General features: G+C 36.6%; 2 protein-coding genes across 2 annotated transcripts in view; one reads left to right on the top strand and one right to left on the bottom strand.

The window, feature by feature from the left end:
- Positions 1–27,227, bottom strand: part of LOC142343179 (dehydrogenase/reductase SDR family member 7-like) — a 136,848-nt gene that overhangs the window by 88,944 nt on the left and 20,677 nt on the right. The gene's annotated exons all lie outside the window — the stretch shown is intronic.
- The window catches only part of LOC142343176 (uncharacterized), an 87,759-nt gene that overhangs the window by 13,112 nt on the left and 47,420 nt on the right, over positions 1–27,227 (top strand). The gene's annotated exons all lie outside the window — the stretch shown is intronic.

The raw sequence follows: 27,227 nt of genomic DNA on the forward strand, positions 1-27,227 counted from the left end.
TTAAAACTTTGAATTACGCTAAGCATCTATTATGCATCGCTCTACTATATCTGGGGGACTGCGGAATATTACTGGGCACGATCTATAAACTAAATTTTTTTTTTTTAAAAAAATCCAAATGAGGAAATGCCCCTCCCCAACACTCGTTGAAAATTGGCAGGTCCGGGGCCCTCCCAGCATAACGTCTTCACAAAGTAATTAGTATTGTTCAAATCTATCAATAAAGTGATAACATCATACACAATCATCAGTTGCGAAAAGTTAAAAACAAAAGACAAGCAGCATTAGAAAACAAACAACTAATGGCAAAAGTGAATGAGCCAAACTAAAGCATCCTTTCTTCAACCACAGCTCCCTTTGAAGCATCAACAATTTCGCGAAACCTTAGTGTCCTTGAGCTTCGAATGCAGTGGATGGAACTCCTTAGAAGAGCAAAGCTGGTTTGTCCACAGATATATGATGTCAGCGTAGCTGTCCTCTTTTCGCGCAGAGAGCTTCCATGCCAATCGATTCGGCGCATTTGAAGTTGATGGAACAACTTTACTTGCGCATGCAAAGACAAGTGCACAAAATGTTGCTTTCTCAACATCAATTAGTCATTGTTCATATCTGTTCTTATAAGAAAAATTATCAAAATCAAATAAAACCAATTTGCGTAGCAAAAGCAAATAGAACTTTGAATTACATTAACCATCTATTGTGCATCGCTCTACTATATCTGGGGGACTGGGTGATATTACTGGGCACGACCTATAAATTATTTTTAAAAATAAATCCAAATGAGGAAATGCCCCTCCCCAACACTCGTTGAAAATTGGCAAACCCGGGGCCCTGCCAGCACTACGTCTTCACAAAACAATTCGTATTGTTCAAATCTATCTTTAAAATGATAACATTATACACAATCATCAGTTGAAAAAAGTTAAAAACAAAAGACAGGCAACATTACAAAACAAACAACTAATGGCAAAATTGTATGAGCCAAACTAAAGCATCCTTTCTTCAAACACAGCTCCCATTGACGCATCAACAACTTCGCGCCATCCTAGTGTTTTGAGTTTCAAGTGAGATGGATGGAACTCCTTAGTAGACCCAATATGATTTGTCCACAGATATGTGATGTCAGCGTAGCTGCCCTCCTTTCGCTCAGAGAGCTTGGATGCCAGTTGTTTTGGCGAATTTAAAGCTGATGTAAGAGCTCTACCTACGCATGCGAACAAGTGCGAAGACAAGTGCATAAAATATTGTTTTCTCAACGTTATTTAAAAATTGTTCATATATGTTCTTTTAAACCAAACATAGCAAAACCAAATAAAACCGATTCGTTTAGCATAAAAAAAGAAAAACTTTGAATTACGCTAAGCATCTATTATGCATCGCTCTACAATATCTGGGGGACTCGGCAAAATTACTGGGCACAACTTGTAAACTCAATTATTAAAAAAATGCAAATGAGGAAATGCCTTTCTCAACACTCGTTGAAAATTGGCAAGCCCGGGACCCTCCCAGCATTACGTTTTCATAAATTAATTTGTATTGTTCAAATCTATCAAAAAATGATAACATTATACACAATCATCAGCTGAAAAAACATAAAAACTAAAGACAGACAGCATTAGAAAACAAGCAACTATTGGCAAAAGTAAATGAGCGAAACTAAAGCATCCCTTTTTCAACCACAAATCCCATTGAAACATCAACAATTTCAGCCACCATAGAGTCCCTAAGCTTCGAATTCAGTGGATAGAACTCCTTAGTAGAGCAAAGCCGATTTGTCCACAGATGTATGTTATCAGAGTAGTTGTCCTCCTTTCGTGCAGAGAGCTTCGGAGCCATTTGCTTGTGCCCATTTGAAGCTGATGGAACAGTTCCTCATGCTCATGCGACAAGACAAGCCTCCACCTGCTCATGAAGACAAGTGCACAAAACGTCGTTTTCTCAACGTGATTTACTCACTGTTCATATACGTTCCTTCAAACAAAATGTAGTAAAACCAAATAAAACCATTTTGCGTAGCAAAATCAAACAGAAACTATGAATTACGCTAAACATCTATTATGCATGGCTCTGATAAATCTGGGGGACTGGGCGATATTTCTGGGCATAAATTATAAACTCAATTTTAATAAAAGACTAAATTAAGATATGCCTCTCCCCAACACTCTTTGAATATTTGCTGGTCCGGGGCCCTCCCAACACTGCGCCTTCATAAAGCATTTTGCATTTTTCAAATCTGTCAAAAAATGATAACATTATAAACAATCATCAGCTGAGGAAAATTAAGAAGAAAAGAGAGACAGCAGTAGAAAACAAACAACTAAAGGCAAAAGTGTATGAGCCAAACTAAAGCATCCCTTCTTCAACCACAGCTCCCGATGAAGCATCAACAACTTCGCGCCATCCTAGTGTTTTGAGTTTCAAGTGAGATGGATGGAACTCCTTAGTAGACCCAATATGATTTGTCCACAGATATGTGATGTCAGCGTAGCTGCCCTCCTTTCGCTCAGAGAGCTTGGATGCCAGTTGTTTTGGCGAATTTAAAGCTGATGTAAGAGCTCTACCTACGCATGCGAACAAGTGCGAAGACAAGTGCATAAAATATTGTTTTCTCAACGTTATTTAAAAATTGTTCATATATGTTCTTTTAAACCAAACATAGCAAAACCAAATAAAACCGATTCGTTTTTACGCCACCCTACTGTCCTCGAGCTTCGAATGCAATGGATAGAACTCCTTACTAGAGCAAAGCTGACTTGTACACAGATACATGATGTCAGCGTAGCTGTCCTCCTTTAAATCTTTAAATTTCGCTTAGCATCTATTATGCATCGCTCTACTAAATCTGGGGGACTGGGCACTATTACTACTATTACTAGGTACCACTTATAAACTCAATTTTTTAAAAAGACTAAATTAGGAAGTTCCCCTCTCCCACTCTCGTTGAAAATTTGCTGATCCGGGGCCCTCCCAGCAATACGTCTTCATAAAGCATTTCGTATTGTTCAAATCTATCAAAAAATGATAACATTATACACAATCATCAGCTGAGAAAAACTAAAAATAAAAGACAGACAGCATTAGAAAACTAATGGCGAAAGTATATGAGCCAAACTATTAGCCTCCCTTCTTCAACCACAGCTCCCATTGAAGCATCAACAATTTCGCGCCACCCTAGTGTCCTTGAGCAACGAATGAAATGAATGGAACTCCTTAGTAGACCAAAGCTGATTTGTCCAGTGATATATGATGTCAGCGTAGCTGTCTTTCCTTCGGACAGAGAGCATCGATGCCAGTTGTTTCGGCGCATTTGAAGCTGATGGAACAGCTCCACTTGCTCGTTCGAAGACAATTGCACGAATTGTTGTTTTTTCACCGTCATTTACTCATTGTTCATATACGTTATTTTATACCAACTAAAGCAAAACCAAATAAAACCAATTCGTGTAGCAAAACCAAATTAATCTTTGTATTTTGCTAAGCATCTATTATGCATCGTTCAAATAAACCTGTTGGGCCTGGCACTATTACGGGGTACCACTTAGAAACTCATTTTTAAAAAAAAACTAAATTATGAAGTGCCCCTCCCCCACACCCGGTGAAAATTTGCTGGTCTGCGGCCGTCCCAGCTTTTTGTCTTCACAAAGCAATTTGTATTGTTCAATTGTATCAAAAAAATGATAACATTATACAATCCTCACCTGAGAAAAATTAAAAATAAAAGACAGACAGCATTAGAAAACAAACAACTAATGGCAAAAGTATATGAGCCAAATTAAGAGCATCCCTTCTTCAAACACAGCTCCCATTGACGCATCAACAACTTCGCGCCATCCTAGTGTTCTTGAGTTTCAAGTGAAATGGATGGAACTCCTTAGTAGACCCAATTTGATTTGTCCACAGATATATGATGTCAGCGTAGTTGTCTTGCGTTCGCGCAGAGAGCTTCGATGCCAGTTGTTTCGGCGCATTTTAATCTCATGGAACAGCTCCACCTGCTCTATCGAAGACAAAGGCACTAAGTGTTGTTTTCTCAACGTCATTTACTCACTGTTCTTAAATGTTCTTTTATACCAAACGTAGCAAAACCAAATAAAACCAATTCGTGTAGCAAAAACAAATTAACCTTTGAATTTTGCTAAGCATCTATTATGCATCGTTCAAATAAATCTGGGGGACTGGGCACTATTACGGGGTACGACTTAGAAACTCAATATTTAAAAGAAAAACTAAATTAGGAAGTGCCCCTCCCCCACAATCGTTGAAAATTTGGTGGTCCGCGGCCCTCCCAGCTTCATGCCTTCACAAAACTTTTTGTATTATTCGAAACTATCAAAAAAATGATAACATTATACAATCATCACCTGAGAAAAATTAAAAATAAAAGACAGGCAACATTAGCAAACAAACAACTAATGGCAAAAGTGTATGAGCCAAACTAAAGCATCCTTTCTTCAAACACAGCTCCCATTGACGCATCAACAACTTCGCGCCATCCTAGTGTTTTGAGTTTCAAGTGAAATGGATGGAACTCCTTAGTAGACCTAATTTGATTTGTCCACAGATATGTGATGTGAGCGTAGCTGCCCTCCTTTTGCTAAGAAAGCTTCGATGCCAGTTGTTTCGGCGCATTTTAACCTGATGGAACAGCTCCACCTGCTCAATCGAAGACAAAGGCACAAAGTGTTGTTTTCTCAACGTCATTTACTCACTGTTCATATATGTTCTTTTATACCAACTAAAGCAAAACCAAATAAAACCAATTCGTGTAGCAAAACCAAATTAATCTTTGTATTTTGCTAAGCATCTATTATGCATCGTTCAAATAAACCTGGTGGACCTGGCACTATTACGGGGTACCACTTAGAAACTCAATTTTTAAAACAAAAACTAAATTAGGAAGTGTCCCTCCCCCACAATCGTTGAAAATTTGCTGGTCCGCGGCCCTCCCAGCTTTACGCCTTGACAAAACTTTTTGTATTATTCAAATCTATCAAAAACTGATAACATTATACAATCATCACCTGAGAAAAATTAAAAATAAAAGACAGACAGCATTAGAAAACAAACAACTAATGGCAAAAGTATATGAGTAAAACTAAGAGTATACCTTCTTCAACCACAGCTCCCATTGAAACATCAATAATTTCGGGCCACCCTAATGTCCTTGAGCTTCGACTGCAGTGGATGGAAATCTTTATCAGAGCAAAAACTGATTTGTCCAAAGATATATGATGTCAGCGTAGCTGTCTTCCTTTCGCGAAGAGAGCTTCCATGCTAATTGCTTCGGCGAATTTGAAGCTGATGGATCAACTTCACTTGCGCATGCGAAGATAAGTGCACAGAATGTTACTTTCTCAACATCAATTAATCACTTTTCATATATGTTCTTTTAAGAAAAACTATCAAAATCAAAGAAAACCAATTGGCGTAGCAACAGCAAATAAAACTTTGAATTACATTAAGCATCTATTGTGCATCGCTCTACTGAATTTGGGGGACTGGGCACACTATAAATGGGCACAACTTATAAACTCAATTCTAATAAAAACTAAATTGAGATATGCCCCTCCCCCACACTCGTTGAATATTGGCTGGTCCGGGGCTCTCCCGACACTCCGCCTTCAAATTGCATTTTGTATTGTTCAAATCTATCAAAAAATGATAATATTATACACAATCATCAGCTGCAAAAAATAAAAACAAAAGTCAGACAGCATTAGAAAACAAACAACTAATGGCGAAAGCATATGAGCTAAACCAACAGCTTACCATCTTCAAACACAGCTCCAATTGTAGCAACCACAATTTTTTGCAGCCCTAATGTCCTTGAGTTTCGAACGCAGTGGATGGAACTCCTTAGTAGAGCAAAATTGATTTGTCCACAGACATATAATATCAGCCTAGCTGTCTTCCTTTTGCGCAGAGAGCTTCCATGCCAGTTGTTTCGGCGCATTTGAAGCTGATGGAACAACATTACTTGCGCATGCGAAGACAAGTGCACAAAATGTTGCTTTCTCAAGATCAATTAATCATTGTTCATATCTGTTCTTTTAAGAAAAATTATCAAAATCAAATAAAACCAATTCGCGTAGCAAAAGCAAATAAAATTTTGAATTACATTAAGCATCTATTGTGCATCGCTCTACTGAATTTGGGGGACTGGACACACTATAAATGGGCACAACTTATAAACTCAATTATAATAAAAACTAAATTGAGATATGCCCCTCCCCCACACTCGTTGAATATTGGCTGGTCGGGGCCCTCCCGACACTGCGCCTTCATAAAGCATTTTGTATTGTTAAAATCTATCAAAAAATGATAAAACTATACACAATTATCAGCTGAGAAAATTTAAAAACTAAAGACAGACAGCATTAGAAAACAAACAAATAATGGTGAAAGTATATGAGTCAAACCAAGAGCATCCCTTCTTCAACCACAGCTCCCATTGAAGCATCAACAATTTCGGGCCACCCTAGTGTCCATTGGCTTCAAATGCAGTGGATGAAACTCCTTAATAGAGCAAAACTGATTTGTACACAGACATATAATATCAGCCTAGCTGTCTTCCTTTTGCGCAGAGAGCTTCCATGCCAGTTGTTTCGGCGCATTTGAAGCTGATGGAACAACATTACTTGCCCATGCGAAGACAAGTGCACAAAATGTTGCTTTCTCAACATCAATTAGTCATTGTTCAAATCTGTTTTTTTTAAAAAATGAGTATCAAAAACAAATAAAACCAATCTGCGTAGCAAAAGCAAATAAAACTTCGAATTACGCTAAAATTCTATTATGCATCGCTCTACTCAATCTGGGGGACTGGGCACACAAATAATGAGCACTACTTATAAACTCAATTTTAAAAAAACTAAATTAAGATATTCCCCTCCCCCAAACTGGTTGAATATTGGCTGGTCGGGCCCTCCCGACACTGAGCCTTCATAAAACTATTTGTATTGTTAAAATCTATCAAAAAATGATAACAATGTACACAATCATCAGATGCAAAAAATTAAAAATAACAGTCAGACAGCATTAGAAAACAAACAACTAATGGTGAAAGTTTATGAGCCAAACTAACAGCCTCCCTTCTTCAACCACAGCTCCCATTTAAGCAACAACGTTTTTGAGCAACCCTAGTGTCCTTTAGTCTCGAATGCAATGAATGGAACTCCATATTAGAGCAAGGCTGAGTTGTCCAAAGACATGTTATGTCAGCGTAGCCGTCCTCTTTTCGCGCAGAGAGCTTCAATACGAGTATGATCGCCGCATTTGAGGCTGATGGACCAGCTCCAACTGCGCATGCGAAGACAAGTGCACAAATTGATGTTTTCTCAACATCAGTTACTCATTTATCATATCCGTTTTCAATTTCTTCTGTTTTATTTCTCATTGGTCAGTTTCTCATTTTTTATTTCATGTATGCATTTGTTATTGCATTAGTTTATCTTCGAGCAGAGATAAAACAAGAGACCTGATGGTTGAGTTGATGTATCCATTTCTTAAAAAAGTTCCACATGTTGAAGAATGTTCTTGCCATCATCCTTTATTAGCAACGAATATATTTTCCGTAGTTTTTGATTGTAGGCGGGTTACTTTAATAGAAAAGGTTTTGGCTCAACGTTGATTTTTTTTCTCAATTTCTGTTAACTGGTCTTCAATATAAAGCAGTATACGAGCTAGGAAAGTCAATTTTTGATGAACTGACGAAATGCGAGAGTTTTAAACATTTGGAGGTGACACATTGGCATGAACGGTCAGCTCTTTAAGCAACGATTACTGCTGTTTCATTGATCTTTTTTTACAAATTTCATTGAGGCATCATTAAATCCTCATGAAATCTTTTTATACTACGAATTACTCTACGGCTGTCAACTATTTCCACTTCGTTTTGAATTAAGATTTGCTGTACTTTTTCAAAAAAGATGTTCTTTGATAATAAAATGACATTTGGTAAGTTGGTAACCGAAAGCACGTCCATGTTGTTTCAATGATTCAAAAAGATTTTTCAGGTGATCAGGAATGTTGAAAGCGTTGCCATTGTCCGCATACCAATTTTGAATATTTGAACCAACCGTCAAAAAATTCGTTAAAAAAATGGCAATTTCGTACATCGACATCGCAGGACCACAGCTGAGACCATTGAGAGCGTTTTTCGTCTTAAGCAATATGGCTTCCGCTTATGTGTTTTGAATAGCAGCTCTCAATGTATGGCCATATTCAATTCCCCCGATTCGTCCCATACAAAGTTGATGATGACCACCTAACGTCTTAAGATTGGTTTTCAACACAGTTGACAATAATTCGTCCAATAATCCGTCATAAGACTTCCCCAATTCCTATCGGCCGTACACTGCGGCATTTATCAAGAGCTATCACGATTTATACGGCAGAAGGAAGATCAAATGAGAAATTGCTATACGTATTGCTAATTTAGCAATAGTTTTGTAGAGATCAAACGCCTTAGAGGATGTAAGAAGCCCACTTTTCCTTGAAATCAATCCGGGAAGGGCCATGTCTTCCAAGCATCTTCGTGAAAGATCTTCAAAATCATTAGTACAATGAGTTTTTCAAATATGGACTGATGGTGTATTAGATTTTATTTCTCATTGGTCAGTTTCTCATTTTTTATTTCATGTATGCATTTGTTATTGCATTAGTTTATCTTCGAGCAGAGATAAAACAAGAGACCTGATGGTTGAGTTGATGTATCCATTTCTTAAAAAAGTTCCACATGTTGAAGAATGTTCTTGCCATCATCCTTTATTAGCAACGAATATATTTCCCGCAGTTTTTGATTGTAGGCGGGTTACTTTAATAGAATAAGTTTTGGCTCAACGTTGATTTTTTTTCTCAATTTCTGTTAACTGGTCTTCAATGTAAAGCAGTATACGAGCTAGGAAAGTCAATTTATGATGAACCGACGAAATGCGAGAGTTTTAAACATTTGGAGGTGACACATTGGCATGAACGGTCAGCTTTTTAAACAACGATTACTGCTGTTTCATTGATCTTTTTATACAAATTTCATTGAGGCATCATTAAATCCTCATGAAATCTTTTTATACTACGAATTACTCTACGGCTGTCATTTTTTTCCACTTCGTTTTGAATTAAGATTTGCTGTACTTTTTCAAAAAAAATGTTCTTTGATAATAAAATGACATTTGGTAGGTTGGTAACCGAAAGCACGTCCATGTTGTTTCAATGATTCAAAAAGATTTTTCAGGTGATCAAGAATGTTGAAAGCGTTGCCATTGTCCGCATACCAATTTTGAATATTTGAACCAACCGTCAAAATATTCGTTTAAAAAAATGGCAATTTCGTACATCGACATCGCAGGACCACAGCTGAGACCATTGAAAGCGTTTTTCGTCATAAGCAATACGGCTTCCGCTTATTTGTTTTGAATAGCAGCTCTCAATGTATGGCCATATTCATTTCCCCCGATTCGTCGCATACAAAGTTGATGATGACCTCCTAACATCTTAAGATTGGTTTTCAACACAGTTGACAATAATTCGTCCAATAATCCGTCATAAGACTTCCCCAATTCCTATCGGCCGTACATTGGAGCATTTATCAAGAGCTATCACTATTTATACGGCAGAAGGAAGATCAAATGAGAAATTGCTATACGTATTGCTAATTTAGCAATAGTTTTGTAGAGATCAAACGCCTTAGAGGATGTAAGAAGCCCACTTTTCCTTGAAATCAATCCGGGAAGGGCCATGTCTTCCAAGCATCTTCGTGAAAGATCTTCAAAATCATTAGTACAATGAGTTTATCAAATATGGACTGATGGTGTATTAGATTTTTCGCATTGTTTTGCCCACTAGATAATTTAAATTTGCCTTGCGTGGTTCAGGATGTTTTTCGCGACACCAAGATCTGCTTTTTTGTCATCTTTGTTAGATAAAGAAAGGTCACAATTTACTGTTTCTTCTGTAAGACTTCGAGTGGAATTGGAAAACTTTCCTCTTGACAGGTCTAACAAGATTGCAATAATCAAGTTGTTTGAGGCGTCATCTTCCGTTCGTGTTCTCTCGAGATGGAGATGAGTCATCACTATTACGCAGCAAGCTGCCGTTTCAGCGTTAAATTTATTTAACGTGGTAGACGGGATTTCATTAGAGGTATGAGAAAAAACACCACCTTCCGCTTCTCCAGCAGGACTTCGAACAGCATTCGAAAGTTTTCCTGTTCACTTATGTTTATCAAAAATTTTGAATTCATCAACAAAATTGGTTTTGTTTTTGTTCTGCACATACGATTATGGATATCTTATCTTCAAGAAACAGATATCTATGTCCCTTTTTTTTCCATTTGTCTAAGTGCAATGGTGTTGTTATTTGAAGCGTCATCCACCAATCTCCTTCCTATAAAAATGGGTGGAAGCATGACCATTGGGCAGAACAAAGACCTTTCTGAGTTAAAATCGTTTAAACTGGCCGAGAGGATTTTATTCAAGGTATCAGTGAGATTAAAGCCTCTCTTGTATCTTGGCAGCGTAATAAAGTTTTTCCAATGATTAACACAATTAAAGATGTTCTTAATAAGCCATCTTTGGCTTCTCTTGGGGTTATGCGAGTAGCTGCAGTGTTCAAAGCGGATTTCCTTAGAAACTTGCAATTTTTGGCTACCATTCCCTGCATGGCTTAGCATTGTTACCTCTGATGAGATTAGAGCTGCTTCCGTTTTGCAGGTTATACAGCAAAAATTCTCATGGTGATCTCACCTAGCTTTAAGTCCGCTATACTTAGCGTGCTGATAAGTGGCGCATGGTTAACAACAACAGTCAGACAGCATTAGAAAACAAACAATTAATGGCGAAAGTACATGAGCTAAACTAACAGCCTCCCTTATACAACCACAGCTCTCAATGAAGCAACAATTTCGCGCAAACCTAGTGTCCTTGAGTTTCGAACGCAGTGGATGGAACTCCTTAGATGAGCAAAAATGATTTAACCACAGACATATGATGTCAGCTTAGCCGTACTCCTTTCGCAGAGAGAGTTTCGATGCAAGTTGTTTCGCCACATTTGAAGCGGATGGAACAACTTCACTTGCGCATGCGAAGACAAGTGCACAAAATGTTGCTTTCTAAACATTATTTAGTCATTGTTCATATCTTTTTTGTTAAACAAAATGTTTCAAAGTTAAATAAAACAAATTCGCATAGCAAAAGTACAAAAAATTTGAGTTTCGCTAAGCATCGATTATGCATCGCTCTATTAAATCTGGGGACGGGGCACTACTACTGGGCACCACTTATCAACTCATTTTAAAAAAACAAATTAAGGTGTGCCCTGCCCAACACTAGTTGAATATTGGCTGCTCCGGAGCCCTTCCGACACTGCGCCTTCATAAATTTTTGTGTATTGCTCAAATCTATTAAAAAATGGTAACGTTAGACAAAATCATCAGCTGAGAAAAATTAAAAACAAAAATCAGACGGCATTATAAAACAAGGAACTAATGGCGAAAGTTTATGAGCCAAACTAACGGCACCCCTTCTTCATCCACAGCTCCCATTGAGTTAACAACAATTTCGCACAACCTATTCACATGGAGTTTCGAACGCAGTTGATGGAACTCCTTAGCAGAGCAAAATTGATTTGTCCACAAACATATGATGTCAGTGTAGTCGTACTCCTTTTGCAAAGATAGCCTCAATGCCAGCAGTTTTGCCGCATTTGAAACAGATCGACCAGCTGCACCTGCGCATGCGACAACAAGTGCACAAATTGTTGTTTTCTCAACGTCAGTTACTCATTTATCATATCCGTTTTCAATTTCTTCTTTTTTATTTCTCATTGTTCAGTTTCTCATTTTTTATTTCATTTATGCATTTGTTATTGTATTAGTTTAGCTTCGAGCAGAGATAAAACAAGAGACCTGATAGTTGAGTTGATTTATCCATTTCTTTAAAAAATTCAAATGTTTAATGTGTTCTTACCATCCTTCTTTATTAGCAACAATTGTCTATTCTGGAATTCTTGATTGTAGGCGGGTTACTTTAATAGAATAGGTATTGGCTCTTTGTTTTGTTGATTGTTTTCATAATTGCCGTTAACTGGTCCTCAATATAAAGCAGTATACGAGCTAGGAAAGTCAATTTAAGATGAATACATGAAATGCAAGATTTTTAAACAATTGGAGATGACACATTGGCATGAACGGTCAGCTTTTTAAACAACGATTACTGCTCTTTTAATTGTCTTTCTACAAATTCCCTTGAGGCATCATCAAATCCTCATAATTTTTTTATACTATGAATTACTCTACGACCGCCAACTATTTCCACTTCGTTTTGAATAAAATTCTGCTGTATTTTTTCAAAAAAATTTTCTTTGATAATAAAATGACATTTGGTAAGTTGGTAACCGAAAGCACGTCCAGGTTGTTTCAATGAGTCAAAAATTTTTTCAGGTGATCAAAAAAGCTGAAAGCGTTGCCACTGTCCTCAAACCAATTTTGAAATTTGAACCAACCGTCAAAAAATTCAATTAAAAGGATAATGGCAATTTCGTAACTCGACATTGCACGGGGATCAACTTCAGTTGTACTTTCCTGAGCGAGCATTGTTTCTTGTTAAAAAACAAATTTGACTGTTTACAAAATGAATTACAAATGGAAGGACAGAGAGGAGGAAATAACTAATTTTTCTAAGTTTCTGAAGGTAGGACCACAGCTGAGACCAATGAAAGCGTTTTTCGTCAATAAGCAAAATGGCTTCCACTTCTGTGTTTTGAATAGCAGCTCTCAATGTATTGACGACATATTCAATTCCCCCGATTCGTTCCATAGAAAGTTGATGATGACACCTAATATCTCAAGATTGGTTTTAACACAGTTGGCAATAATTCGTCCAATAAACCGTCATAAGGCTTCCCCAATTCCTATCGGTCGTACACTGGGGCATTTATCAAGAGCTATCAACCAACACGATTTATACGGCAGAAGGAAGATCAAATGAGAAATTGCTATGCGTATTGCTAATTTAGCAATAGTTTTGCTGAGATCAATCCAGAATGCCTTTAGAGGATGTCAGAAGCATTCACTATTCGTTGAAATTCATTACGGAAGGGCCATGTCTTCCAAGCATCTTCATGAAAAGTTTTCAAAAAACTTAGTTCATTGAGTTTTTCGAATATGGACTGATGGTGTACTAGATTTTTTGGATTTTTATCGTCAACTATATAATCCAAAATTGCTTTGCGTGGTTTTGGATGAATTTGGCGTAATGGGTCGCTTTTAACAGACATGACATTAGTTCATCCAACAAGGCGCTTTAAGACTTCCCCAATTCTTATCGGTCGTACGCCAAGACATTTTTTATGAGCTATCAACCGATATGATTTATACGGAAGAAAGAAAGTCAAATGAGGAGTTGCTATGCATATTGCTAGTTTAGCAACTTTTTTGCAGAGAAAAATCTAGGACGCTTTAAACCTTGTCAGAAAATTTCGCCATTTTTTGGTATCCAGGCCCGCAGGTCCATGGCTTCCATACATGCGTCTGCTTGGCAGATTTTCTAAACCATTGAGGTATTGAGTTTTTCAAATCTGGACTGATTTCGTATTAGAATTTTTGCATTTTTTTGCCCATTAGATAATTCAAATTTTTCCCTGCGCGGTTCTGGGTGTTTTTCGCGTCAACAAGATTTGCTTTATGTCATCTTTTTTAGTTAAGTAAAGGTCACAGCTTACTGTTTCTCCTGTAAGACTTCAAGCGGGATTGAAAACTTTCCTGTTGACAAGTTTTCATCAAATTCTTTGTTTTCATCAATAAATCGTTTTGCTTTAGTTCTCTTAGTATGCTCCTGGATAACTTTTGGTTCATTAAACAAGGAATATATGTCCCATTTTGTCCATCGGTCTAACAAGAATGCAATAGTTAGGTTGTTTGAGGCGTCATCTTCCATTCGTGTTCTTTCGAGATTGAGATGAGTCATCACCATTGCGCAGCACACTGCCGTTTCAGCGTTAAATATATTAATATGGTAGACGGGATTTCATTAAAAGTATCAGAAAAAACACCACCTTTCGCTTCTCCAGCAGGACTTCGAACAGCAATGGAAAATTTTTCTGTTCACTTGTGTTTATCAAAATCTTTGAATGCATCATCAAAATTGGTTTTGCTTTTGTTTTTCATATACAATCATTGATAGCTTATCTTCAAGAAACAGAAACATATGTCCCTTTTTTTCCATTGTTCTGAGTGCAATAGTTTTGTTATTTGACGTATCATCCTCCGTTCTCTTTCCTGCGAAAATGGTTCGAGGCATGACCATTGGGCAGAGCAATGACCTTTCTGCGTTAAAAACGTTTAAATTGGCAGAGAGGATTTTATTCAATGTATCAGTGAGATTAAAACCTCTCTTGTTTCTTGGCAGCGTAATAAAGTTTTTCCAATGATTAACACAATTAAAGATGTTCTTAATAAGCCATCTTTGGCTTCTCTTGGGGTTATGCGAGTAGCTGCAGCGTTCAAAGCAGATTTCCTTAGAAACTTGCAAATTCTGGCTACTTGCAATTTCTGGTTTAGCATTGTTGCTCTGATGAGTTTAGAGCTGCTTCCATTTCGCAGCCTATACAGCGAATGTTCTCATGGTGATCTCACCTAGCTTTGAGTCAGCTACACTTAGCGTGCTGAAAAGTGGCGCATGGTTAACAAAAATCTATTCCGCCTCTGAGATCGTTTGAACATTTAGAGAAATCTGACTGCATGGAAATCAGAGAATAAGATATTAATAAGTGAAACTATTAAAGGTCTGATAACATATGAATAGTTAACGAGTGAAACAATCCAATATGCGGGTTAAATAACAAGCATGCACATAGTTAAGGTAAAGAAAATTAGTGTACCATCTTTACAGAAGTGAATAATTGAGAGAATGAAGTATGGGGACACAATTTGAATGGTTGGATGAATAAAATCACCAATTCACTTACATAGAGCATAATTTATATTAATATCTGATTATTTTTTTATCCTCTAACTCTTAGTATTCATCAACAAATCGTTTATTCTTCAGTTCTGCTCATACGTTCTTGAATAATTTTTGCTTCAGGAAACAGCGAATTGATGTGGCATTTTATCGAATGGTCGAACTGCCTTTCAATTTTTTTTGTTATTTGAGGCCTCATCCTCTGTTCTCGTTCTGGCAAGAATGAGATAAGGTTTGACCATTCCGCAGCGGAGCACATTGCCGTTTTAGCATTGGAATCAGTTAAAGTTGCAGTTCCTCCAGTTATTTGAAAAGTCATTTGCATATGCTTTGTGATAATAAAACCAACAATTAAAATTACGGTTTGTATTTTGTTTTGTCTATACTGTTGGAGGGTGCTGGTCAGGTTTTCAATGGTAGCACCTCTGAAGGAGTGTATCGTCGCTTTTGTCTACTCTCGGTCCAGGTTTTTTCTCTGCGGTGTTCTGTTGACCAATCGACGTGAGAAATCTGGAGTTTTTTTGGCTTCGTGCGGAGCGGAGTCAGCTTTCACATAAGAAACACAATAGCACTACATGGAATACAAATGATTTTTTGGATTTGTTAATGTATATTTATGAAAAAAATGCAAAACTTGATATGAAAAGTGAACAACATGATGATGTTTATGGCTGACCGGTGTCTCAGGGTGTGTTCTTTCACAGGTCCCCTGGAGGACCAAAACAAGATCTGATGAATTAATTTATTAAATAGCAAAAACTATTTAAAATGATTATCACAGCCATTAGGCTACTTATTCCTGCGCCACTTATAAACTCAAAAGTGCAGGAGAAGAGCATGCCCATCCCTAAACACGTTTTCAGTTTTTTCCGAAAGTATAATTCAATTTCACATACGATATACATGAGCACGGACCACAGTGCCAGAAGGAAAATTGCTTAAGACTCCCCCCCCCCCAAATATAATCTTCAATTTTTAATGAGACCGATTTGTCATCAGTTCCTTGTAATAATGTCGATGGACTCCAAAACAAGCTGAGTAAACATATAATTCACTTGATTTGATTAATTTTAAATCAGATGAATTTAAGGATGCCATTCGTAGCATTGGCCTCCATTGTTCCGGGAATTTACTACTCGTTCAAGCTATTCGCATCAAGTACAAGATTGAGCGATGAAAAAGAATACGGTATAAAGAAATTTAAACAATCGTTCTCTATAATCTGCAAGGGAATAGAGCTGGAAATGTTGAGCAAACTATTTAGAATGTACTTTCTGAAATGAGTGATCTAGGAGTCTTGGCTCGAAACAGCGTAGCCCTGAAGCTGGATTTAGACCAGTTCAAATACTGCTGAACTGTGAAAGCCCCTTCTAATGTCTAGCGCACATAAACTGAAAAGAACAAATGTTTCCCGGGTCGAGGTGTCAACGCTAAAAAACGCAAAATTATGTAAGATTGACCAAAATTATGTAAGATTGGCTTCCCGGGTTGAGAAATTGCGACGAAATCGAATCAAGAACTGTCGTTTTTGGTCGACTTTTGTCGATTTCGTCGGTTTTTTATGTAGGAAATATCGATTACCCACGTTTTCGTCGGTATTGTCGGTATTTGATGTAAGAAGTGTCGATTAGCGTAGTTTTCGTCGGTATTGTCGGTTTTGGCAGTAAGAAGTGTCGATTATCGTCGTTTTTTGTCGGTATTGTCAGTCTCAATTTGTTTTAAATATAAAAGAAATAGAGTAAAACTAAGTGACAAGTGGTGCAGTGGAGGAGAAGGCGGCTAGTAATATAGGGGTCCAAGGTTCGAATCCTGGCAGGGATTGTCCGGTTTCTGAGATTTTTAGAATGGCAAAACCGACGATTCTTACGTTAAAATGCCGACGAAAACCGATCAAAACGACGAAAAAAAACGTAAGGGCTTTGATCGGTTTTGGCGAAGTAAAAGCGACGAAAACCGACGATTTCTTATGTTTAAATCCGAAGAATTTCTCAACACGGGTTTGAATGCGTTGAATTTATGTAAGATCAACGCTTAAGCATAAATTCAACGCATTCAACGCCAATCTTTTCAAAATTTGCGTTGAATTTCAGCATAGATCTTACATATTTTGCGTTGAATTTGGCGTAGATCTTACATATTTTGCGTTGATTTTAGCGTAGATCCTACATAAATTCAACGCATTCAAGGCCAATCTTACATATTTTGCGTTGAATTTAGCGTAGATCTTACATATTTTGCGTTGAATTTAGCGTAGATCTTACATATTTTGCGTTGAATATAGCGGAGATCTTACATAAATTCAACGCATTCAATGCCAATCTTACATATTTTGCGTTGAATTTAGCGTAGATCTTACATACTTAGCGTTGAATTTAGCGTAGATCTTACATATTTTGCGTTGAATTTAGCGTAGATCTTACTTAAATTCAACGCATTCAACGTCAATATTACATAATTTGCGTTCAATTAAGCGTAGATCTTACATATTTTGCGTTGAATTTGGCGTAGATCTTACATATTTTGCGTTGAATTTAGCGTAGATCTTACATACCTAGCGTTGAATTTAGCGTAGATCTTACATATTTTGCGATGAATTTAACGTAGTCTTACATATTTTGCGTTGAATTTAGCGGAGTTCTTACATAAATTCAACGCATTCAACGCCAATCTTACATATTTTGCGTTGAATTTAGCGTAGATCTTACATATTTTGCGTTGAATTTGGAAAAGAAGGTAAGTCGGCACAATATTCTGCGGTTTTCGAAAAAAAAAACAAAAATAAATTGGTTGCATGCAAGAAAAACTGAAAGGAGAGAAGAGTAATTGAAATATCAATTTTTGTTTTTGTTTCTTCAATTCAATTGTTCTCTACTATAAAAACTAAGTATTGACCCCCCCCCCCAAAAAAAAAAACTGGGGTTTTGAGATCATGTAAGATCAACTTAGAGCCATACGATTTGTTCATTAGCTTTATAGTAGTTTTAATAAAACGCTTGTTCCTGTCAAAAAACATAAAATCTCAAACTTCAAAGATTACTTTTCTGGATAATTTACTGAATAGATAGCTAAAATTTTATATAGCCAAAACTGAAAAGGAAAGAACTGTTACCTATTACGGACTTGCAGAAAACAACTAGTCCAGATCTTAAAACTGCGTCCTATCGTTTTAATACTCTTTCCCGCGTCCTCTTATTGCAAACTCCAGCACGAATAAAGCATCAATCACTCTAGATATTACTTTAGAAGCTTTTAAGCCTATTTTTCACTGACCATATTCCAAATCAAACTATTACTTCTTGCTTAACAACAGTCGACAAAAACCTCAGAAGGTTTAATATTTTACGAACGCAATTTTCGCGATGAATTTAACAAGTATGGGAACTCATTCAGGTTCGTCAAAAATTCAAACAGATCAAATGTAGTTCTTTTCTTTGAGACATTATGTGATCATGGTGATAACAGTTAACCCCGAAAAAGATCAAAACGATTAATCAGTCCATTCATACCACATTTCACTTATAAAACATCGTCTTAAAATAAAGAACAAAGCTGAAAGATGCTTTGCAAAAACTAATCAAATCGAAACAAGATTTTATTTGATCAAGCAAATCTAATTTTATAGGTTTTTGTAGAGCTAGACAAAGTTCGCAAATTAATTGGAGCCTGGACTTCAGCAATCGACGACTTTTATTGTTTGCTTGTCAAAAGCGTAAAAAAACGTCCATCATATTACTGTGCACAACAATGAACTTGTTTTATCTCTGGCAAGCAGATTGCTGAAGAGTTTGAATTTTTTTTGCTGCAAGTTTCAATCATAGTTCTTACAATTTTGTTCTGAGGTCAATAAATTGTTATCCGTACCGATGGTTTATCATATTTTACCTCTCATGACTTTATGAGTGACATTTTGAAGACTGAACGCTCTAACTATAAAACACTATGACAGTTTTCCCACGCAGATTCTGAAAGTGTTACCTGGGTTTTTGCCGATATCTTAGTTACAATTTTTAGTTTGATAAAATTAACGAAGAGATTTCCGTGTGTTTGGAAAGTTGTTTTTATCAAATATCTCCGTAAGAAAAGTTCTTAGATGGGGATTGGACACTACGAACAAGTCAGTTTGCCTGTTAAGCTTCCCCTTTTTCGGAAAATTTTCCTTAGAGATGCTTTTATGCTTTTGAACACTCCTTCCATTGTGAAACTGAAACTTTACAAATCAATGATTACGCTTGTGGTATTTTATGGATTGCAAAATTGCATGCCTGTCTTTTTAAAAAAGTATTTAAAATCATCCGCTGTTGCAAGAATTTGAATTGAAAATTTCCACGCCTTTATCTCGATTTTTGTCTGGTTGCTATCTCTCTGAGTACATGGTGTATGTCGAATTTCAAACAAACACAATAGAACTCAGGCGAACAACTGACAATATCTTTAAGTGCACAAGATTAAACAAGAGTAGTGAAAACTCAACTTTTATACATTCAGCGGAAATGGCTAAATTCCTACATCGTTAAAAGTTATATTTGGTTTTGAGCGGAACAAAGAGCGGTTGGTACGAAAACAATGAGACCAAAAGTCTTTTGTTTTTAACCCTGATTTTTGTTTTCTTTTATATATGTTGTTATTTTTAAAATGTAGACGTATTAGAAAAGTAGTGCTTATTTTTGGCCTCCTTATTGAAAACAACGTTTCCTCTTCCCAATTACAGACCATGTGCCTTTACATAGTAAATCATTTCATAAAACCGTGACAGTTGTGGGGGGGGGGGGGGGGGGTTTGAAGCGCCCATGTTTTCGAAAACAGCTTTATAACACTCATTAATAAATTTGTGCAGCGTCATATTTTTTGCGAGATTTTGGTCTTCTTGAACGGAACAAAACTTGTGTTTTCATTGGGATCCCAAGATGTGTTTGAAAATGACTCACGAACGTTTACAGCTAAAGATTCGGTAATGATAGTAAAAATATCCGTGAGTCTGTAAGAATTCCAACTTGTGGGTTACAGAACTTAATATCCGCATATACCTGGCTTCAAAGCCCTACTGTTTAGATCCACACGTCACCAAAACACGGCGGAAAAAACGTACTGGTAATCACGTACTAGAAAAAAAAAACTTAATTAACCACTCTCGCTAATTGGTTTTTCATTAACTCTCCACTTTCCAATAATTTTGGCTCATTGCTGAACATTTGGTGTTAAGGTGCTTTTGTAGGTCAAACTGCAAATGCAACAGCTGTTTTGTTATAGTTTGTTTGTTTTTGACATATCCAATGTTTAGATTGTTAAGATATTGGGACTTATTTAGAACTTGTGAGGTGCATTCTTTCAAGTTCGTTTTCTTCGAAACCCGAGTCAAATTTAATGCACTTTGCAAGGCTTGTTGGTGGCTGACTGCCTCTTTTGTTTGTAAATCTGTCCGAGTGTCGCAAATCATGTCAAACATAAATTAAATTTTGATTTCTGGTTTTGACCATTTTCCGCAATTTGTTTTGTGCTTCCAGAAAACTGCTCCAAAATTTCTGTGGCTCTTTGTTTCTAAATTGTGATTGCTCGTTGTAAAAGGTTCCAAACATTTTGTAGCTCAATTCTTTTGATGTTCGCTTGAGAGAATCGATGATTCAATTGTTTACAGATCTCTTTTCCGAGACTAACTATCATGGGTGAATATGCTTTTTGATCCGGCTGTTTCCTCCGCTTATGATAATTGAATTGTCCTATGACATATGTTGCTCGAATTCTTCCGCAACTGCATATTTTGCGTTCCCCCTTCTATTTTGGTGGTTGAAGTACAATATATAGTAGGCTCCCCTTCTGAGGGATGGTTTAAACCCCTAGGGCATTTGACCTAATATGGTAGACAAATCAAAATTCTCTCGTGTAATTTCTTATAATTTAGTCAGTTTTCACAGGGAACCGGAGGGTCTTGTGACGAGTATTCTCAAAACCGCTCGATGTCTAGAAGCTTATGAGACTGCTCTTTCTTTTTTAACTGTGCCATTTGGTAAATGGTTTTATCGATACCGACACCCAAATAACGCAGAGAATCTTCTTTTAGAAAAATAATTAATACAAAAAAAAGTTCTAAATGACAGCTCTAAATCAGTGCTTCTTATATATGCTGATTCATTAGAGAATGAGGTGACAAAATAGTTGTGTTCAATTTGCAAAGTATCCAAGGCTAGCAGAGAAAAATTATGCAATTTGTATTTATTCAACGTGTGTTCCCAATGACCTTGGGAACTCATGAAAAGCATGACATTTGCTGATGATTAAAACTACCGCCAAAAACCTGAGAGTTACTCTTTCCCAACAACATCTGACAAGAAGTCGCAACCAAACATGAGCAACCAAAAGTCTAGAATATATGTTTCAATACATAAATTGGAGACCTACCTCCGTGATTAAGAAACATAGTCTACCTTCTGAAACGGAATATTTTTAAAACAAAGAAGGTGACATCACCCCCCCAAAGACAAAGAGACAAAGAAACCGTACCAAGTGTCCGAATTCAATGGGTTCTTAGACCAATACTGATCACGACGAAGACAATCAGCATCAGGAAAAGACTCCCAAGACAATGTTTTTTTTTGGTCTCAGACGTCACCAAAGCCAAGGATATTTTTTTTCACGGGTTCCAGATGTCACCCAATACAGAAGGCCTGACTTTTTTGGTTGCAGACGTCACCAAGAGATGATAGCCCGAGGTCCCAGACGTCACCTCAGAAGTCCCTTTCCCGGTTAGACGTATCCAAAAAAACTTGAATTTTTTTTGCGACAAAAATCTTAAAAAGATGAAAAATGTCCCCCAACGGGCTTTTGTCGATGAAAGATTTATGATAGAAATAGCCATGAGAAACCATATGTCAGCATTTAGCAACAAAAATCACACAGATTGTACGAAACACGATATAGCGTTTTTTGCATCAAAAAAATTGTCGCAAAAAATCTACATGAAAAATAAAATTTATCGTTGAATAGAACACTTCGGTTGGACTTTAAATTGACTTTTTAAAAGTTGTATTTTATAATTTTACATGATGTTTCATTCTTAACTTTACATTGCCTCTTTTACCATTTGCATTTCTTATGTGTACCAAAGGAAATTAGAAACCATTTTTCTAAATTTGTCGCAAAAAATCTGCATGACAGTAAAATTACTAGCTTAATAGAGCACTTCAGTTGGACCTTAAATTGACTTTTTTTAAGTTGAGTTGTTTATGTAAAATTGTTGCTCAAAAAACGAAAAAGTCGCAAAATTGCTTTTTTGAGGGTCAAAAATCAAAAAACGTTATTCCAACATTTTAATGAAAAATCTTTGATAAATACAAGAAAACCTATTGATTGGGCCCCCTTAGTTTGTTATTATACCAGTTTTAAAGTTAGTTTATGGATTTTGCATTTTAACAAAGAGGCAAATAGAATTTGCCAAAAATTGCATCTTTGACTTTAAAAATTCAAAAAACGTTTTCTTGACGTTATGATATAAACATTTAATACATCCAAGAAGACCTATTGATTTGACCCATCGGTTTGCTATAATACAAGTTTTAAAGTTAGTTGATGGGTTTTGCATTTTAACAAAGAGGCAACTAGAATTTGGCAAAAATTGCATCTTTGACTTTAAAAAATCAAAAAACGTTTTCTTTACGTTTTGATATAAACAATAGGTAGATCCAAGAAAAACTATTGTTTTGGCCCCCTCAATTTGCTATAATACAAGTTTTAAAGTTAGTTTATGGGTTTTGCATTTTAACAAAGAGGCAACTAGAATTTGCCAAAGAATTGCATCTTTGACTTTAAAAATTCAAAAAACGTTTTCTTTACGTTATGATATAAACAATTAGTAGATCCAAGAAGACCTATTGATTGGGTCTCCTCAGTTTGCTATGAAACAAGTTTCAAAGTTAGTTTATGGGTTTTGCATTTTAACAAAGAGGCAACTAGAATTTGGCAAAAATTGCATCTTTGACTCTAAAAATTCAAAAAAAGGTTTTCTTTACGTTATGATATAAACAATTAATAGATCCAAGAAGACCTATTGATTTGGCGCCCTCACTTTGCTATAATACAAGTTTTAAAGTTGGTTTATGGATTTTGCTTTTTATCAAAGAGGCAACTAGAATTTGGCAAAATTCCATCTTTGTTTTTAAAAATTCAAAAAAGTTTTCCTGACGTTTTGAAATAAACAATTAGTAGATCTTAGAAAACCTATTCATTGAGCCCCCTGAGTTTGGTTTAAAACAAGCTTCAATTTTAGTCTTTCGATTCTGCATTTAGTAAAGAGGCAACAGAACATTTGCGAAATTGCTTCTTTCACAAAAAAAATTGCATACTACTAGCCGCGAGCCTAGTTAATGGGGTAGTACGTATTCGTAAGAGACCAGACAATGGCATTTTTTGTTTTCAAGTTGTGTATACTACTAGCCGCGCGCCTAGTTAATGGAGTAGTATGCACTGAAAACAACGTCTTCAAGAAAAACGAAAAAAGAGGAAAATTAAGAACTCTCTTTTCTTTAGATCAAAAGCAGGAAAATCAAAAGCTCGAAATATTTCCCCACTTAAATTTGCTCACACAAATACTTCTTTTGAGTTGGATAACTCAAACGTCTCTTCCTTTTTGTCCGCGGTCTCAGAAGTCGCCGAAAGAAGTCCCTTTGCCCTTTTTTTGGTCTCAGTAGTCACCAGATGCAAGGAGAGAGTATTTTTGGTGTCAGTAGTTACCATAGTAGATGATCTTCAAATCTTACTGTCAGCAGTTACAGGAGCGGAAGGAATTTCAAAGTAAAGATTTCAAAAGTTTTGAAAAGAAAACAAGAAGCAAGCAGTTCAACTTAAGAGGAAAGAATTTCAATCGAGCTCCAGTACAAACGGTTATTTTTCTTTTTTTTAAGATAAAACTAGCTAGATTTAGCACAAAAAAAACCACTAGTATTCTATTTTTTAGAAAAGTTGCGTTGTACTTTAAACAACAAAAATTGGGGCTGATTAGCCTCACAGTGTCATAAACATTGTATATCAACTTTGAAATTTGCGTCGCTCCGGTTTCGAAGCCGTTTTTTACCTGTTAGTACGAAAAAGACCAACAAGAGCAAGATGACAAAGAAAAACAGTCAAAGTTGTCAGTACGCGTTAAACAAATTCAAAATTGCAGAGCTGAGTCTGAAAAGCAAGCTGGACCTCTTACAAACTGCAATCGATCAGCGATAGAGTTTCAGATCACTCACCCTGCTGATCAATAAAGCAAAAGCAAATGTTGACGAGCTGAAAACAACACTTGATGCCGTGTTAAAAGAAATTCCGAACTCCAGCAGCAGCACTTCATCTGTCATGGAACGATATTCAAACCTTCTGTCACGTCTAGAGAAATTTGAACACAAAATTGACAGTTTAGATGACGATGGACTTCTCAGCCAATCTTCAACTAGGATACGCGATGATGTCAGTGTAACAACTCATACGACTGCCAGATATCCAACTTCACGGAGATGCTCACCATCAATGAACGAGATTCCAGAAGCAAGCAACCCAGAACGTTCATCATTCTCCAACAAAACACCACCTTTACCACCGAGACCTGAGAAACCATCACGGTTTTTGTCTGAATGCCACACGACCAAACCAATGTTGTCAAAGTTTTTAAATGGCAAAAATGAGAATCCGCTTTCTATGGGAATGAGTACAGCAAGTTTATTCAGACCAATTAACATCGATAACACATTGGAATCCAAAACAGAAGTAAAACACTCGGATAAAAATTTTGAGAAACGTGAGACGACCGCCGCAAAAACTCTCGATCGTTTTGCTCTCAGTGATACAACGTTATCTGCTGCTGATAATTTTACAATCAACCAGCAGCAACTTAAAGCAGACAATGATTCAGTCCAGCCGCTTAGTTTTGTAAGCACGCAAAATAAATTTCAAAACTATTTTCCTCAGGAAAACTTTAATAATCAATTTCAGTAAAAAAACATGCTATCTGAATTTTCTCGAGATATCGCCGAGGAACGGTTTCAGACGCAAGCGTTTGAACCAAAGAGCATGGTTTGTTCCAAATGCCAAGGAACACGTAATCCCCGCTTGATGAATCCCAGTTCTGTCAAGTAATACAGTCATGAAAACCAACAGAATCTAGATCTTGATCTGCAACAGACAAAACAACCATTTGAACTGAGTAACCCAATGACAAATTTTAATCAGTTCTCTGACAATTCCTGCCAAAACGCAAACAATTTTCAAACTTCTAACATAACTCTCAACCCATTCCGTGTTCAACAAACCGCCTGTTCAAAAACAATAACTGAAAGTGTTCCCATTGCTCATTCAATCTCAACGTTTCCCCCACAAGCACTGCCTTCAGTAGAGCAAAATGGCGATTCACAGTTACCACATTCACATCAATTTGCCAGCGTATTACATCAAATATCAAATGAAAGGTTCAGAAACCCTTCATTTGAAACCAATTCTTTGCCGTGGACCTCAAATGGCAGAATCCAACGAGTAAACACTCAATAAAATTACCACCTCTTACAATTCAAAACTTTAATGGCAACCCATTGAAGTACCATGAATGGATAAATAACTTTTTTTGCCTCGTACATAACAACACCAGTATTACTGACACACATTGTATCACCTACCTGCAAAATGCAGTTACTGGAAAAGCAAAAGATGTCATCCAAGCGTATTCGTGTGATCCTGCTTATTATAGCACAGCTTTAAACGAACTCATGTCATATTTTGGTGATCCTACAATAGTGGTGAATGCCTTCACAAAATCAATTGGAAAACTGGAAATCAACAAATGACTTTAACAAACAAAACTTTGTAGCCTTTGCTTTGTTCTTGAAACGTTTAATGCAAGCTTTTCAATACCTGGGATACACAGCAGACCTACAGAGCTCATCACTTATAAAGAAAGCTAAAGAAAAAGTCCCGCATAACATCCTCCTCAAATGGACAGAGCACACCGTTACATCAATCGAAACACCAGCTACTTTAGTTGAGTTTCAGAAATGGTTAGAGGCAACTAGAATTTGGCAAAATTCCATCTTTCTTTTTAAAAATTCAAAAAAATGTTTTCCTGACGTTTTGAAATAAACAATTAGTAGATCTTAGAAAACCTATTCATTGAGCCCCCTGAGTTTGGTTTAAAACAAGCTTCAATTTTAGTATTTCGATTTTGCATTCAGTAAAGAGGCAACAGAACATTTGCGAAATTGCATCTTTCACAAAAAAAATTGCATACTACGAGCCGCGAGCCTAGTTAATGGGGCAGTATGTTTTCCTAAGAGACCAGACAATCACATTTTTTTGTTTTCAATTTGTGTATACTACTAGCCGCGCGCCTAGTTAATGGGGTAGTATGCACTGAAAACAACTTCTTCAAGAAAAACGAAAAAAGAGGACAATTAAGAACTCTCTTTTCTTTAGATCAAAAGCAAGAAAATCAAAAGCTCGAAATATTTCCCCACTTAAATTTGCTCACACAAATACTTCTTTTGAGTTGGATAACTCAAACGTCTCTTCTTTTTTGTCCGCTGTCTCAGAAGTCGCCGAAAGAAGTCCCTTTGCCCTTTTTTTGGTCTCAGTAGTCACCAGATAGAAGGAGAGAGTATTTTTGGTGTCAGTAGTTACCATAGTAGATGATCATCAAAACTTACTGTCAGCAGTTACAGGAGCGGAAGGAATTTTCAAAGTAAAGATTTCAAAAGTTTTGAAAAGGAAACAAGAAGCAAGCAGTTCAACTTAAGAGGAAAGAATTTCAATCCAGCTCCAGTACAAACGGTTATTTTTCTTTTTTTAAGATAAAACTAGATAGATTTAGCACAAAAAAAACCACTAGGATTCTATTTTTCAGAAAAGTTGCGTTGTATTTTAAACTACAAAAATTGGGGCTGATTAGCCTCACAGTGTCATAATCATTGTTTTTCAACTTTGAAATTTGCGTCGCTCCGGTTTCGAAGCCGTTTTTTACCTGTTAGTACGAAAAAGACCAACAAGAGCAAGATGACAAAGAAGAACAGTCAAAGTTGTCAGTACGCGTTAAACAAATTCAAAATTGCAGAGCTGAGTTTGAAAAGCAAGCTGGACCTCTTACAAACTGCAATCGATCAGCGAAAGAGTTTCAGATCACGCACCCTGCTCATCAATAAAGCAAAAGCAAATGTTGACGAGTTGAAAACAACACTTGACTTTATGCCGTGTTAAAAGAAAGTCCGAACTCCAGCAGCACTTCATCTGTCATGGAACGATATTCAAACCTTCTGTCAC

This window comes from Convolutriloba macropyga, chromosome 7, assembly GCF_964194025.1.
Source record: "Convolutriloba macropyga chromosome 7, txConMacr16.3, whole genome shotgun sequence".
Classification (NCBI taxonomy): domain Eukaryota; kingdom Metazoa; phylum Xenacoelomorpha; order Acoela; family Convolutidae; genus Convolutriloba; species Convolutriloba macropyga.